The sequence below is a fragment of the Erinaceus europaeus genome, chromosome 7 (genome assembly GCF_950295315.1).
Source record: "Erinaceus europaeus chromosome 7, mEriEur2.1, whole genome shotgun sequence".
NCBI classification, from domain to species: Eukaryota; Metazoa; Chordata; class Mammalia; order Eulipotyphla; family Erinaceidae; genus Erinaceus; species Erinaceus europaeus.
In genome coordinates, this window is record NC_080168.1 from 78,160,116 (window position 1) to 78,174,479 (window position 14,364).

Here is a 14,364-nt window from a genome sequence, read left to right on the forward strand (position 1 = left end):
GTGGATTCATGGTGCAGGCACCGAACCCAGCAATAACCCTGGAGGAGGAAAAAAAAGAAAAGAAAAAAAAAAAAGAAAGGATTAATTAACAAAACCATAGGGTAGGAGGGGTACAACTCCACACAATTCCCACCACCCAATCTCCATATCCCACCCCCTCCCCTGATATCTTTCCCATTCTCCATCCCTCTGGGAACATGGACCCAGGATCATTGTGGGTTGCAGAAGGTAGAAGGTCTGGCTTCTGTAATTGCTTCCCCGCTGAACATGGGCGTTGACTGGTGGGTGCATACTCCCAGTCTGCCTCTCTCTTTCCCTAGTAGGGTGTGTCTCTGGGGAAGCTGTGCTCCAGGACACATTGGTGGGGTCTTCAATCCAGGGAAGCCTGGCCGGCATCCTGATGGCATCTGGAACCTGGTGACTGAAAAGAGAGTTAACATACGAAGCCAAACAAATTGTTGAGCAATCATGGACCCAAAGGTTGGAATAGTGGAGAGGAAGTGTTAGGGAGGTACTCACTGCAAACTCTAGTGTACTTCTGCTTTCAGGTATATATTTTGCAGTAGTTTATAGATACATGTGAAGATATGCTCTCTCTCACAGAAACTGGTGTATATCAACTATTTCCCCCACCTTGAGAGGTGATTCTTTATAAAAGTCTCCTGAAAAATTGCAGTCCTTCCTTTACTTTGCTTTCAGCCCAGTGAGACCCATTCCAGATCTCCAGAACCATAAGATTATAAATTTGTATTGCCAAGGCACTACAGTTGTAATAATATAAATAAACCCTTACAGCTAACAATGGGAAGTATTACTATCATAACAGGAAACTAGTAAGATCCTGAGAAACTGCAAGAAGTTGGTTGCACTGGTGAAATGCAGCTTCTGCAGCTACAGTATATTACCATTGCCAATTGGCTTCCTTGATTCCTCTGGAAGTTGTTCATTTTTCTTTCTTGAATCATCAAAATGCTTTGAACTTAATATTAATGCTTAAAATACTGTTGAGTGAATGAATATCAACAGAAATATAGTCTAAGCTCTGACTGGTATATTTTAAAGACTGAAATATTTTTGAGGATTAACTCTCTTAAGCTATTTGATTATCCAAAGAAATAACTCTAATATCAACAAATTTGTAGGTTTGATATATGGACCTGAAGCAACAGTGATGATAATACCCAGTTCTCTTTTCTCATATAGGAAAACTTTAGTTTCAATATAAAAATAAAGACCTATACTGAGTATATAGTAATAACTTCCCTCATGCAACTGAAGCTTCATTTCTATTCCAAGCCTTGTAGGAGTTCTTTAGGCTGGCCAGTCAAAGAGTTTGTGATAGTCTTGTCAACACAGCTGACACTCATACAATGTACAACACTACACACTAGGACTATTTGAAGAAGGAAAGACAAGGAGAGTATTTCAATGAATCACTACATTATTTAGTAAGCTAAAGACTACCAAGAGGCCTGTTGTTGTTCCCTGGAGCTACTAGAAGAGTAAGCAAAAGGTCCCTTGAAAAATGCCATCACTGGAAAGTTGCTGGCTCAAGATTCCTGCTGAGAAGAGACATACTTCTTGAACTGAGTTGTGTCCAAATGTGGTGCATTAACCCATTACCTTCACATTCACTAGGTTTCTGTGGACCAAGGGATCTCTTATTTTAAATATTGATGGCTCCTCAGTGAGACAAGATCAGTTAAAGAAAGACTTTCTTTGGGGCCAGGTGGTGGTGCACATGGTTGAGCACCTGGTTGAGCGCCTGTATTACAATGTACAAGGACCTGGGTTCGAGCCCCCGGTTCCCACTGCAGGGGGAAAGCTTTACAAGTGGTGAAGCAGGATTGCAGGTGTCTCTCTGTCTCTCTCCCTCTCTACCACCCTTCTCCCTCTTGATTTCTGGCTGTCTCTATCCAACAAATAAAGATATATAATGTGCTTTTATATAAATTATATGTATAACATTTACATACATACAGTCATCTATATCTTTTTAAATGATGTCATTTTATTTTTAGTGATTTTTATAATCTTTTAAAAATATTTTTTGTTGTTGTTTTTCTTATTATTGTCCTATATAATAACTTTAGGTTTTTAATTTGGTGTCTGTGTTCAAGAACTCTTGTTGCTATAGTTTATATCTGCTACCAAACAACTACTGGATAGTCCCACGCCTATGTGCAATATAAAGAACTGAAACAAATGAACTTGTTTTTTTTTTAATTTTTTAAAAATTTATTTTCCCTTTTGTTGCCTTTGTTGTTTTTTATTGTTGCTGTAGTTATTATTGTTGTTGTTGACGAGGATGTTGTAGTTGTTAGATAGGACAGAGAGAAATGGAGAGAGGAGGGGAAGACAGAGAGGGAAAGAGAAAGATAGACACTTGAAGACCTAATTCACCACCTGTGAAGCGACTCCTGTGCAGGTGGGGAGCCAGGGGCTAGAACCAGGATCCTTACACTAGTGCTTGTGCTTTGCACCAAATGCGCCTAACCCACTGCAGCTACCACCTGACTCCCAAGAACTCGTTTTTCTTTAAAAAGTCAAACTGTAGGCACGACTGTGAAGACTTTAGTGGTTATCCCTAGGGAGAAGGAGGGAGAGCAGAGAGGAAAGGTACAGAATTGTAGAGCTGTGGTGGTAGAGAGTAAGGAGGTGTACCCCTGTAATCTTCTGAGCTTGTAAACCATTATTAAATCACTAATAAAAAAATTTGTAATAAATAGTTACTGTTCTTGATTAATGCTCTATTTCTTTGATTTTAAAACAATCCTATTTCAGTCAGCAGAAATGTGCAACACGTAGTCCAAAAAGAAAACCTGGGGATTTCCAGAGACATGGGTATGGAGTAGAAGTCATTTCAGACCACTCTCCTGTGAAATTAGAAAAAAATTGAAAAATATCTGAAAATTCAGCAAAATACAAACAGTATTTCTTCAGAAACTCATTAAGCCACAGCCAGTAAATTGCAGGTTCTACTATGATTCCATCCTGACATGGCTAGGCAAAAGACCTCACCAATGTGCCTCAGGACCTCACCTCTCCAGAGCCCTATACCAGTAGTGAAAGACAGAAGCAGCCTGGGGGTATGGACTGATCTGCCAATAGCTATGTCCAGCAGAGAAGCAATTATAGAATGCAGAATAAAAAGCTTCTGCAACCCCAAAAGATTTTTTTTTAATTTCTTTATTGGGGAAATAATGTTTCACATTCAACAGTAAATACAATAGTTTGTACATGCATAACATTCCCCAGTTTCCCATATAACAATACAACCCCCACTAGGTCCTCTGTCATCCTTCTTGGACCTGTATTCTCTCCACCTACCCACCCCCACCCCAGAGTATTTTACTTTGGTGTGATACGCCAATTCCATTTCAGGTTCTACTTTTTTTTTTTTTCTGGTCTTGTTTTTCAACTTCTGCCCGAGAGTGAGATCATCCCATATTCATCCTTCTGTTTCAGGCTTATTTCACTCAACATGATTTTTTCAAGGCCCATCCAAGATCGGCTGAAAAATGGTGAAGTCATCATTTTTAAAAGCTGAGTAGTATTCCATTGTGTATATAGACCACAACTTGCTCAGCCACTCATCTGTTATTGGACACCTGGGTTGCTTCCAGATTTTGGTTATTACAGATTGTGCTGCCAAGAATATATGTATACACAGATCTTTTTGGATGGATATGTTGGGTTCTGTAGGATATATCCCCAGGAGAGGAATGACAGGATCATAGGGTAAGTCCATTTCTAGCCTTCTGAGGGTTTTCCAGACTATTCTCCACAGAGGTTGGACCAATTTACATTCCCACCAGCAGTATAGGTGGGTTCCTTTGACCCCACACCCTCTCCAGCATTTGCTGCTGTTACCTTTTCTTTTTCTTTTTCTTTTTTTTTTTAAAGATTTCATTTATTTATTTATTTATTTATGAGAAACATAGGAGGAGAGAGAAAGAGCCAGACATCACTCTGGTACATGTGCTCCCAGGGATTGAACTCAGGACCTCATGCTTGAGAGTCTGATGCTTTATCCACTGTGCCACATCCCGGACCACTGCTGTTACCTTTTCTGATGTATGACATTCTCACAGGAGTGAAGTGGTATCTCATTGTTGTCTTTATTTGCATTTCTCTGACAATCAGAGACTTGGAGCATTTTTTCATGTGTTTCTCAGCCTTTTGGATCTCTTCTATGGTGAATATTCTGTCCATGTCCTCTCCCCCATTTTTGGATGGGGTTGTTTGTTGTCTTGTTGTTGAGTTAGCAAGCTCTTTATATATGTTGGTTATTAAACTCTTGTCTGATATATGGCATTTAAAGATCTTTTCCCATTCTGTGAGGGGTCTCTTGGTTTGGATAGTGGTTTCTTTTGCTGTGAAAAAGCTTTTTAATTTGATGTAGTCCCATAGGTTTATATTTGCCTTATTCTTCTTTGTAATTGGATTCGTTTCATTGAAGATGTCTTTAAAATGTATGCGGAAAAAAGTTCTGCCAATATTTTCCTCTAAGTATCTGATAGTTTGTGGTCTAACATCCAAGTCCTTGATCCACTTGGAATTTACTTTTGTATTTGGTGAAATACAGTGATTCAGTTTCATTCTTCTGCATGTTTCAACCCATTGCTTCCAACACCATTTGTTGAAGAGACTTTGCTTTCCCCATTTAATAGTCTGGGCACCTTTGTCAAAGATTAGATGTCCATAGATGTGGAGGCTTACTTCAGTATACAAGTCTTCTTTGGTTAGTTTTATTCCTAGATATTTTATTGTTTTTGTTGCTATAGTAAAAGGAATTGATTTCTGGATTTCACTTTCTTCTAGCTTAGTGTTTGCATAGAGGAATGCCACTGACTTTTGAATGTTAATTTTGTAACCTGACACCTTACTGTATTGCCTGATGATATCCAAAAGTTTCTTGCTGGATTCCTTAGGTTTTTCTGTGTATGCTATCATGTCATCTGCAAATAGGGAAAGTTTGACTTCTCTTCCAATCTGTATCCCTTTAATTCCTTGCTCCTGCCTGATTGCTATGGCAAGAACTTCCAACACTATGTTGAATAGTAATGGTGATAGTGGGCAGCCCTGTCTACCAAAAAGAATTTTAATTCATACTCCCACAAGGGGAGAAATGTTAGGAAAGATGACCAGAGGGTTCTGAACTACAATTCCATCAGGAACCAGAGAGAGGAGGAAAAAAAGACAGACATTCAGAAGTAGCAATAGGTGTAGGTGTGACTTAGAAAGAAAGGGGTGGCAGGACCATAGAAAAAATGGGTGATAGGGAATTTCCAAAAATTTAGCCTCAGAATATGTGCTTATGACTGTGCTGTGTTTGTAAGGTTTCAACACAGAACATAATAACTGAGAATAAAAGGGTTAAGAATGTGTAGAAAGACTGAGAACATGCAGGAATTTTGAGATGGAACGGGTGATTATGCAGAAGGTTGAAGTAAGTGAAAACAAAACTGAGACAAGGAAGGTCAGACTGAACTTTTACTGAGAAGGTCCCAACTCAGAGCAGAGAGTCGAGAGAGTAAGATTTTTATATAGTAAAGAGAATATGCCAAATTGTATCTATAGTAACCAAGGTTAACTGCCATATTTTATCTTTAATTGCTTGTCATGTCAGCTTCTGTAACCCTGGCTAGCTTCTGCCTTCCTAAACGGTGCCCCTCGCCCCCAGTGGTGTATCTTCTGCTGGGGCTAAACTTTCCCAGACAAAGCTATGCAGGAAAGATAACAGTAACAAAAACAGTAACTAAGGCAACCAGAGCAAGGGGTAGATGCCCCACCCCATTAACCTTGTAACCTTTGCTTCTGTAATGCCGCTTTTTGCTCTCAGATCTGCATCCTCTATATATCTTGTACTGTCCCTTTGTTCATTTCTCAGAGAGATCTGAACTCTCAGCCTGAGTGACTAAAAGCTCCTTTCTTCCTTCACCCACCTCAGCTCCAGTCTTCTTGATTTAAAGCAAATTTCCTTAACTTGGGCAAATATATATAAATATAGATAGTTACAGAAATAATAATCAACCCATATCTGTGACCTTGGAAAAATTACTGCTATTTCCAGCAGAGGGAATGGGAACATAGGACTCTGGTGGTAAGAATGGTATGGAATTATATTCCTGTTATCTCATCATTTTGTAAATAAATATTATATCACTAATAAAAAATTAAAAAAAGAAAGTAAAAGAAAAACCTGACAGGGTTGTGCTGTTGCTCTACATTGAATTTGGCTGGAATATAAGATGGAAGATGGAGGAAAGGTGACTGGAGATGGGTGTCCAAAGCCACATGTAAGCCACTACAAAACATGGATCTTTTCTTTATTTATAAACTTAATTTATTATTATTTTTACTGGGCTAGTGTGGAGGTGCCTCTTCCCAGGCACATACTCTCTGAGTTGGAGAGAACTCGACTAGAGCCAGCCTGGGCTGCTACTCACTCCGCAACACAAGGGTGATGACTCATGAACAGAGCTCATGGCAAGGAGGCTCTCCAGATTTAAAGGAGGTCTTGAAACTTTACATCAGACTCAACCTGACACTGTTGACTGACTACGGAAGAAGGGCAAATGCTAGAAGAAGAAGAAGGGAGCCCAGGCTTTTAAAGGTCGGACCTGGAAGTGGCAAGTCAGAAATGGAAATGGCTTGACATGGTTTGGAAAGGGGTGGAGGAAGGCAAAAGGGGGCTGGGAAAGGTAACTTCCTTAGCAACTGTTGTGAAGGTTTTAACTGGTAGGATAAATAATAATACCCTGCAGGCAGCGAGGATCTTGAGGGTAGAAAGAAGATAGATCAAAGGAATGGAATGGGTGGGAATCTTTCAGGCAAAACAATGATTATGTAGATAATAAGGGAGCAGGCCATAGTATCAGTAATACAAGGTGCTTTGTGAGGCAGGGAGTCTGATAAGATGGAGCAAACCTTTGGGGTTACTCCTGTTCCTCCTTGCTCAACTTCTCAGTAGAGAAAGAGACTGACAGGATAGATGCACTTCTCAGGTCAAGCCCTGCTAGGCTCTACCACATCCTCACAATTTCCTGACAATTTTTACCAGAGCACTGCTCAGCTCCGGCTTGCAGTGGAGTGGGAGATTGAACCTGGGACTTTAGAGCCTCAGGCACAAGAGTCTTTTTGCATAATAATCATTATGCTATCTACCCTCTGCCATATTATTATTTTCTTTTCTTTTATTTATTCATTTATTATTTGATGGAGACAGAGAGAAATTGAGAGGGAAAGGGAGATAGAGGGGGAAAGAGACAGAAAGACACCTACAACCTTGCTTCACCACTTGTGAAGCTTCCTCCCTGCAGGTAGGGATGAGGGGCTTGAACCTGGGTCCTTGAGGACTATAATGTGAGTGCTTAATCAGGTGCACCACCATCTGACCCCAGAACATGTATCTTTACCTCAAAGGCAGTGAGAACTATTAAAGTATTCTGAGCAGTGGGACACGATCTGGTCAGCAGTCCACTAATGACTGGGTTTTCCTTCCTTAGTTTCTTAAGTTCTCAAATTTTAATGTGCAAAGAAATCACCTTGTATTTTTAGATTCTTATCTAATTGATCTCAAAATGCATACCAGATTCTGTAACAGGTACCTAGATGAAGCTATTCATGCCTGCTGAACCAGGGAGCATATTGAAAGCACAGTCCTGAACAGGATGACTTATAAGCATTGGTCACTGTTTTTGTGTGTGTTATAATAGTAGGAGAGCAGCTGGAGAGCAATACGCAGTACTCTTCTCCATCCTTAAATACCTGAGTGTTCTCCTGGATTGAACCTGTCTAATTTCCCAGGCAAAGAACATTGTGGCAATGTTCTTAGTCATTCAGGCTGAGTGATTTCTTTGTTCTGGACCATCAATCAGACTCTGAACTTTTATCTTGGGACTCTGTCTCATCTTGCTCTCCAAGTGGTAGTTAGCAGATAGGCTTTGGAACTCCGTTGTTCTTACTATCTTTTTTTTTTTAATTTTTTAAATTTATTTTATTTTCCCTTTTGTTGCCCTTTTTTGTTTTTGTAGTTATTACTGTTGTTATTGATGTCATCTTGGATAGGACAGAGAGAAATGGAGAGAGGAGGGGAAGACAGAGAGGGGGAGAAAAAGATAGAGACCTACAGACCTGCTTCATCGCTTGTGAAGCGACTCCCCTGCAGGTGGGGACCCGGGGGCTCGAACCGGGATCCTTATGCTGGTCCTTGCACTTCACACTATGTGTGCTTAACCCACTACGCTACTGGCCAACTCCCCTTACTATCTTTTTAAAGACATCATTGTCTGTTGTTGTGATGGTCTGGTGTCGGGCTGCACCGCGGAGAAGAGAGCGGACGTCCAGAGCAAAGGGGTACACAAATCTTTATTATAGGATGGGGGGGGTTTGGTTCAGACCACGTGGAGCCAGCCAACAATGGCCGACCACAGGGGGAGAGCAGGGAGCAAGACCTCAGAGAAGGAGAGCTGAGAGCCCAGAGAGAGAGGGGGGGGCTTGGGGGCTTTTTATTGGGCAACAACCAGAGGTGACGTGTAGGGCCAGGATTGGTTGAAGGGGGCAATGCTAGGGTTTCACGTGGCGTGACGTGTAGGGCCAGGATTGGTTGAAGGGGGCAATGCTAGGGTTTCGCGCGGCGTAGTAAAACCTGGGGGCGGAGACTGCATCAGAATAACTCCTCAGCAACATCTCCTATCCCTTTCTATCTAAATGGACACAGTAAAGAAAAATGGAATGGAGCAGGCTTAAATGTTTTAGAGGAATGCCATGCTCAGGTGGGAAGATGTAGGACTTTCTGTGGAGGATGGAAGGCTTAAATGGCTTCGAACCTTGTGAGATTTATGCGTCCTCCTGTGCTCAACCCCTCTTTAGAGAGACTTACCTGGAGAGACTCATCTCATAGGTTTAAGCGCAGCCTGCTCAACCATCTCTTCACAATATCTCTACATCTTTTCTATCTTTCTATCTAGTAATTGCATAAGATGTACAAAGTCTGTAAAAGACTATCATGGGGCAGAAACCTTTGGGGCATAAGCCTAAATGATATAACAAAATAGGAAGGGACAAGTAGGGGAGTAGTAAAAGCCAGTGTGGTGTGAAGGGAAGGATTGGTGTGTAAAGGAACATTCCCTGCTTGGATGGGGAAAGGGGCGAGGGTACATAATGAGGGGGAGGCGGGAGGCATGACCCACCAAACAGAGGGGCTATTTGGCATTGTATAGTCCTCAAGGCAATAGTCTGTAAAGTCTATGAATTACTCAGGATCAGTCTATGAAAAACCAGCAGCGTGAAGGGAAATAAGCTGCTTCAAAATTATGTAAAATGTATATAGGGTATGTCAGAAAGTCCGATACAAGTCTCAGTCCGAAGTAGATGGCTAGGGGAAGAATTGGCAGGGGATGCAACGCTGCATGAGGGAGGTCAGCCGCTGGAATGTTGCTTTTCTGTAGATAGCCAGCTGGAACTGCCAACATGTGACAAGCAGGTCAGAAGCAGGAACGGTAACCAGGCATGAAGAAAGTTCTGTTCTTGGAGTCTGTGTATCAGGTTCTTCAGATCGCATTGAGTGACATCTAGGGTTTCGGGGGGTGTGCCATGGTAGTCGTGCCATCTAGTGGGTGACGTCAGGGTATGCAGGGGTTCAGATGGTTTTTCCGGGATTCCTGTGAAAGAAACACAAACAATCTGCTTCTCGTGGTTAATTTGAACTTGTAACAAGTTATAGGTTTGTTATAGTTGATACCTCGATGATTATAATTGGTTTAGAATCTCTTTATGATTTTATTTAAAGGTCATCTAATGTGACCTCCTGTAGCAGCCTCTACCGCAGGATCTTGAGACCAATTTTAGCTAAAATATGTATTTTAAACAGACTCAAATTGCTTAGAGAGTTAACGCATATTCGTGACAATGATTTTAACGTTTACAGTGCCAGATTGATGCCAGATCTGTTGTGGATTAATTTCCACAAGATAGTTTACAGGGCACCTTTGGGGGCCCTTCAAAGGTGTCCTGTATATAAAATTTATATAGTTTAGTTTTGGGAATGAATAGTCATGTTGAACATTTAGACTTTTACCTAAATAGTAAGTTACCTTAACAAATTAATTTTTACCTAATCTGGTAAAAGTGTAGCTGTAGGGTTACACTTTTGACCGTTAAGTTGGTGTTACCAAACTTGAGACATACCCATAAACATTTAGTTATAACAAACTGGAGGAAAAAGAACTTTTGTTATAAAAACACATTATTTAAAAACAAATTTAAATCTGTAATTAGTCACACAGTTTAAGACTAAACACTTACATATATACCAAAACTATATATAAAATTCAAAAGAGGGAGAAAGAAAAAAATATTTGGAATGTTTCTGGACGTCTCCAGAAACTTTGGCTGCGTCCAGCATTTTTTATATAAAGCCAATTACCTTTTAGAGTACTCCAAGCAGATGGGTCATGCAAAAAAAAATTTTTTTGTCATTCAACACACTCACTCACAAAAACAACTGGTCAGTTATAACATAAGACATACAGGGAAAGGGTAGGAGAGAGGTCTCTGTGAGCCAGATTTTGTAGGTTCTGCCATGTTGTATTACGGGTCCTGGGATGTATCCTGCATCTGGTCCTCTTGTAGTATTTCTTGTTCTTCAGGAATAACAGCGCCATCCTGCGGGTATTGTCGGACATGGCGGGCAGGAACCCAGACAGGTTTAGAGAAATTTTGAGGAAAAATGCATGCGAAACCCCTTCCCATAATGGGTCAGGCCCTTTCCAAATTTTAACGAGTGGGTCTCTCCATTTGACCTTAATAGATGGGAGGGTAGATGGTGTTTGCCAGTGAAGAATAATAGGGGGTAAGGCCGAGTTATTTTAAATATTAAAGAGATTTAACGTAGTTAAGGCTTTTGCTAGCTGGATATTGGGGGGATATGTTCCTCCTTTATCTTTATTTAGTTGAGCCTTCAGAGTTTGATGAGCCCTCTCGACAATGCCTTGTCCCTGTGGATTGTAGGGAATGCCCGTGGTATGAGTAATATTCCAGAGGGAACAAAAATCTTTAAATTGTTTGCTTGTAAACATAGATGCATTGTCTGTTTTCAAAAATAATGGGACCCCCATAACGGCAAAACAAGAGAGCATATGGCTTACAAGCTTTTTAGCACTTTCTCCTATCTGAGCTGTAGCCCACATAAATTTAGAAAAGGTATCAATTGAGACAAACACATATTTTTTGTTTGCCAAAGTTTGGTATGTGGGTGACATCAATTTGCCAAATAGCATTAGCTTTTAAACCTCAGGGGTTAACCCCAAGGGTCTGGATAGCAGGTGTCTTTATGAGACTTACACAAGAAGAGCATGTAGCGAGGATATGTTTTAACTGTGGTACAGGAACATCAGGGAATCGAGCTTGAAGGCCTTTAAGATTAACATGGGTTAGAGAATGAAAATTAGCAGGATCAGAGACAGAGACTGGGAAAGTTCCTGTGGAGGCAAGATGGTCAACTGCGGCATTCCCTTCGGACAGGGAACCAGGAAGAGGGCTGTGGGAACAAAGGTGTTGAATATACAGTGGTTGGGTTCGAAAAGAGAGCATAGAGGTGATTTGAATCAAGAGGGGAAAGTGGGTTGTCATCATTTTTCACATAAGAACGAGCAAGCCATGGAAGTAAGTTAACAGTATACACACTGTCAGAAAAAAGGTTGAAGGATTCTGGTACAGCTTTTAGTGCAAGAAAAACAGCATAAAGTTCTTTGTACTGAGGGGAATTATCAGGAAGCTCAGTAAAGAGAGGTTTAGGAGATTGTTTGTCTGGGTAATATATAAGGGCAGCAGCTCCCCTTTTTCCGCCATCAGTAAAGATTGTAGGAGCAGAGGGAATGGGATCCCGAGAGAAAAGTTTAGGTGCTAGTAGAGGCAGAAGAGGTAAAGAAGCTATCAATTTATTAGAAGGAAAATGGTTATCTATTTGTCCTGGAAACCCCACGAAGCTTATGGCAAAGCGGGAATGATGGCGTATAAGCCACTCTGTATCTGTGAGAGAAAAGGGCAGAATGATTAAATCCGGTTCTTTCCCTAAGACCTGCACAGACCAATTTCTCCCTTGGCGAACCATGAATGCTAACGCATCTATCTCAGTGAGGAGTCTTGGAGCTCCTCCTACTGGCGTGTGAAGCCATTTGAGAACCCCATGGTCTTGCCACAGTGCCCCTACTACTGTGGGGGTGGAGTTGAAGATTAGAAGGTTTACCGGAGAAGAGGGGGAGAATCGAACAAGGTGCATGCCCTGGAGGGCCTGGTTAACCCTTTCCAGTGCCAAGGAGGCCTCAGGAGTTAACTTACGTTTTGAAGAGGGCTGTTTGTTTCCTTTCAACAGGTCAAATAGTGGTTGGAGGCAGCTTGTGGGCAGATAGAGATACTGCCTAAGCCAATTTAAATTTCCTAGAAAACTTTGTAAAGAAGCAAGAATAAGGTTAGAAGGGAAGGTAACATTAGGTTTTAAGGGACGAATTTGCGTTAGAGAAATCTGTGAACCTAGGAAGGATATTGGAGGGATTAGCTGTATCTTCTCAGGGGCTACATTAAGGCCACTTTTCTTTAATGCAGGAATGAGAAAATCACATAAGGCATAGAGATCTGTATCTGATTTTCCCCATATTAAAATATCATCTGTATAATGAAAAATATTAAGGCCCTTATGAATATATGGGACAAGGGCAGATTTAACAGCCTCCTGACAAATTGTAGGACTATTGACCATACCCTGGGGCAGCACCACCCATTCAAATCTATCAGCAGGGCTGGCATTATTAATAGAAGGAACAGAGAAGGCAAAACGTTTACAATCTCACAGATGCAAGGGGATAGAGAAAAAACAATCTTGTATATCAATAGCTATGATTGGAATTCCCATGGGAATTGCAGAAGCAAGAGGCAAACCCCTTTGGGGGGAGCCCCAGACCTGCATGGTTTTATTTACTGCACGGAGATCTTGAAGGAGGCGCCATTTTCCTGAGCGCTTTTTAATCACAAAGACAGGAGTATTCCATGGGCTTCGAGAATGACGAATGTGTCCCAAGGACAACTGCTCTCGGATGAGCTCTTTTAAAATTTTTAGCTTATCCCTAGGTAAAGGCCACTGTTCCACCCAGACAGGCTCATTAGAAAGCCAGCTTAAGTGGAGTGTTTGGCTACGAACAGTGGCATTTAGTATTGGGGGTGCTGAATAGATACAATAGGTATCGCGGGAATGAGTTTTACGCTCTGCAGAGGCGTCTGTGGATATCCTAACATCAAGACATTCCAGAAGATCCCTGCCCAGTAAGTTGGTGCTAATATTAGCTACCAAAGGGTGGAAGTGTCCGGTAGAACCTTCTGGGTCTTCCCACATGAGCGAGTCTCGTGTGCAAAATGCTCTGGTCATCCCTCCTATTCCATGTAAACTGGGTCCAGGAATAAGTTCCCAATCTTGGGGAACCTCTTCTTGCCTTAAAATCGTCTTTTCTGCCCCTGTGTCAATCAAAAATTTAAAAGGAATATTGCCAATCTTTACTGTCATAGAAGGGTGGCCCCATTCTAAAACAGGAGTGGTCCACAATATCTCATGCCCCGAATTTGTACCATTCAGGGGCGAACCATCTTTATGAAATTGGGACCGACAATCTCTCTTCCAATGAAACCCCTTACGACATTTTGGACAAACAGTACGTGGTCTCTGGCTCCCTGACTGAAAGCGGGGTTGCTCTGGCTGGAGGCGTGGTTTCCCTGACTGGAGGCTTGGTTGCAACTTATCAGGACATTGGTTACGCCAATGTCCTTGGCGACCGCACTGAAAGCAGGCCCCGTTTTGCTTACGTGGGGCAACTGCATAGACCTGTGTCGTAGCGGGTGCCCCATAATTGCCTCATGTAAGTTCCTGTGTCGCTAGAATCCAATTATCTGGGTGTAGGTGTTTAAGATTAAGGCATACCTGACGGAATTGTGGTGTCATGCCTTCCCAGACAATAGAGCACAGGAGTAGTTTGCGGACATCAGGATTATAAACCTTTCTCTCTAAGCTTCTCTTCACCCTTGAGATGAAGCTCGCCAATGATTCATCAGAGCCTTGGTGAAAAGAGTTAATGGGAGCTGACGGATCTACATCAGGTGTGGTCACCCTTTCCCATGCTTGTGTTGCACAGATGCGTACCTGTTCAAAATAACCGGTTGGAAACCTGGCTTCTGCCTGCTGAGCTCCAGATTCATAAGCTTCTGCTCCAAACAAGGCATCAGAATTACATTCTACTTGTTTGTTACTATTTTCCTGTGATTGTCTCATCGCGGAAGCATGCCTGCCACTGAAGATAGAGTGGGTCTGGGAGT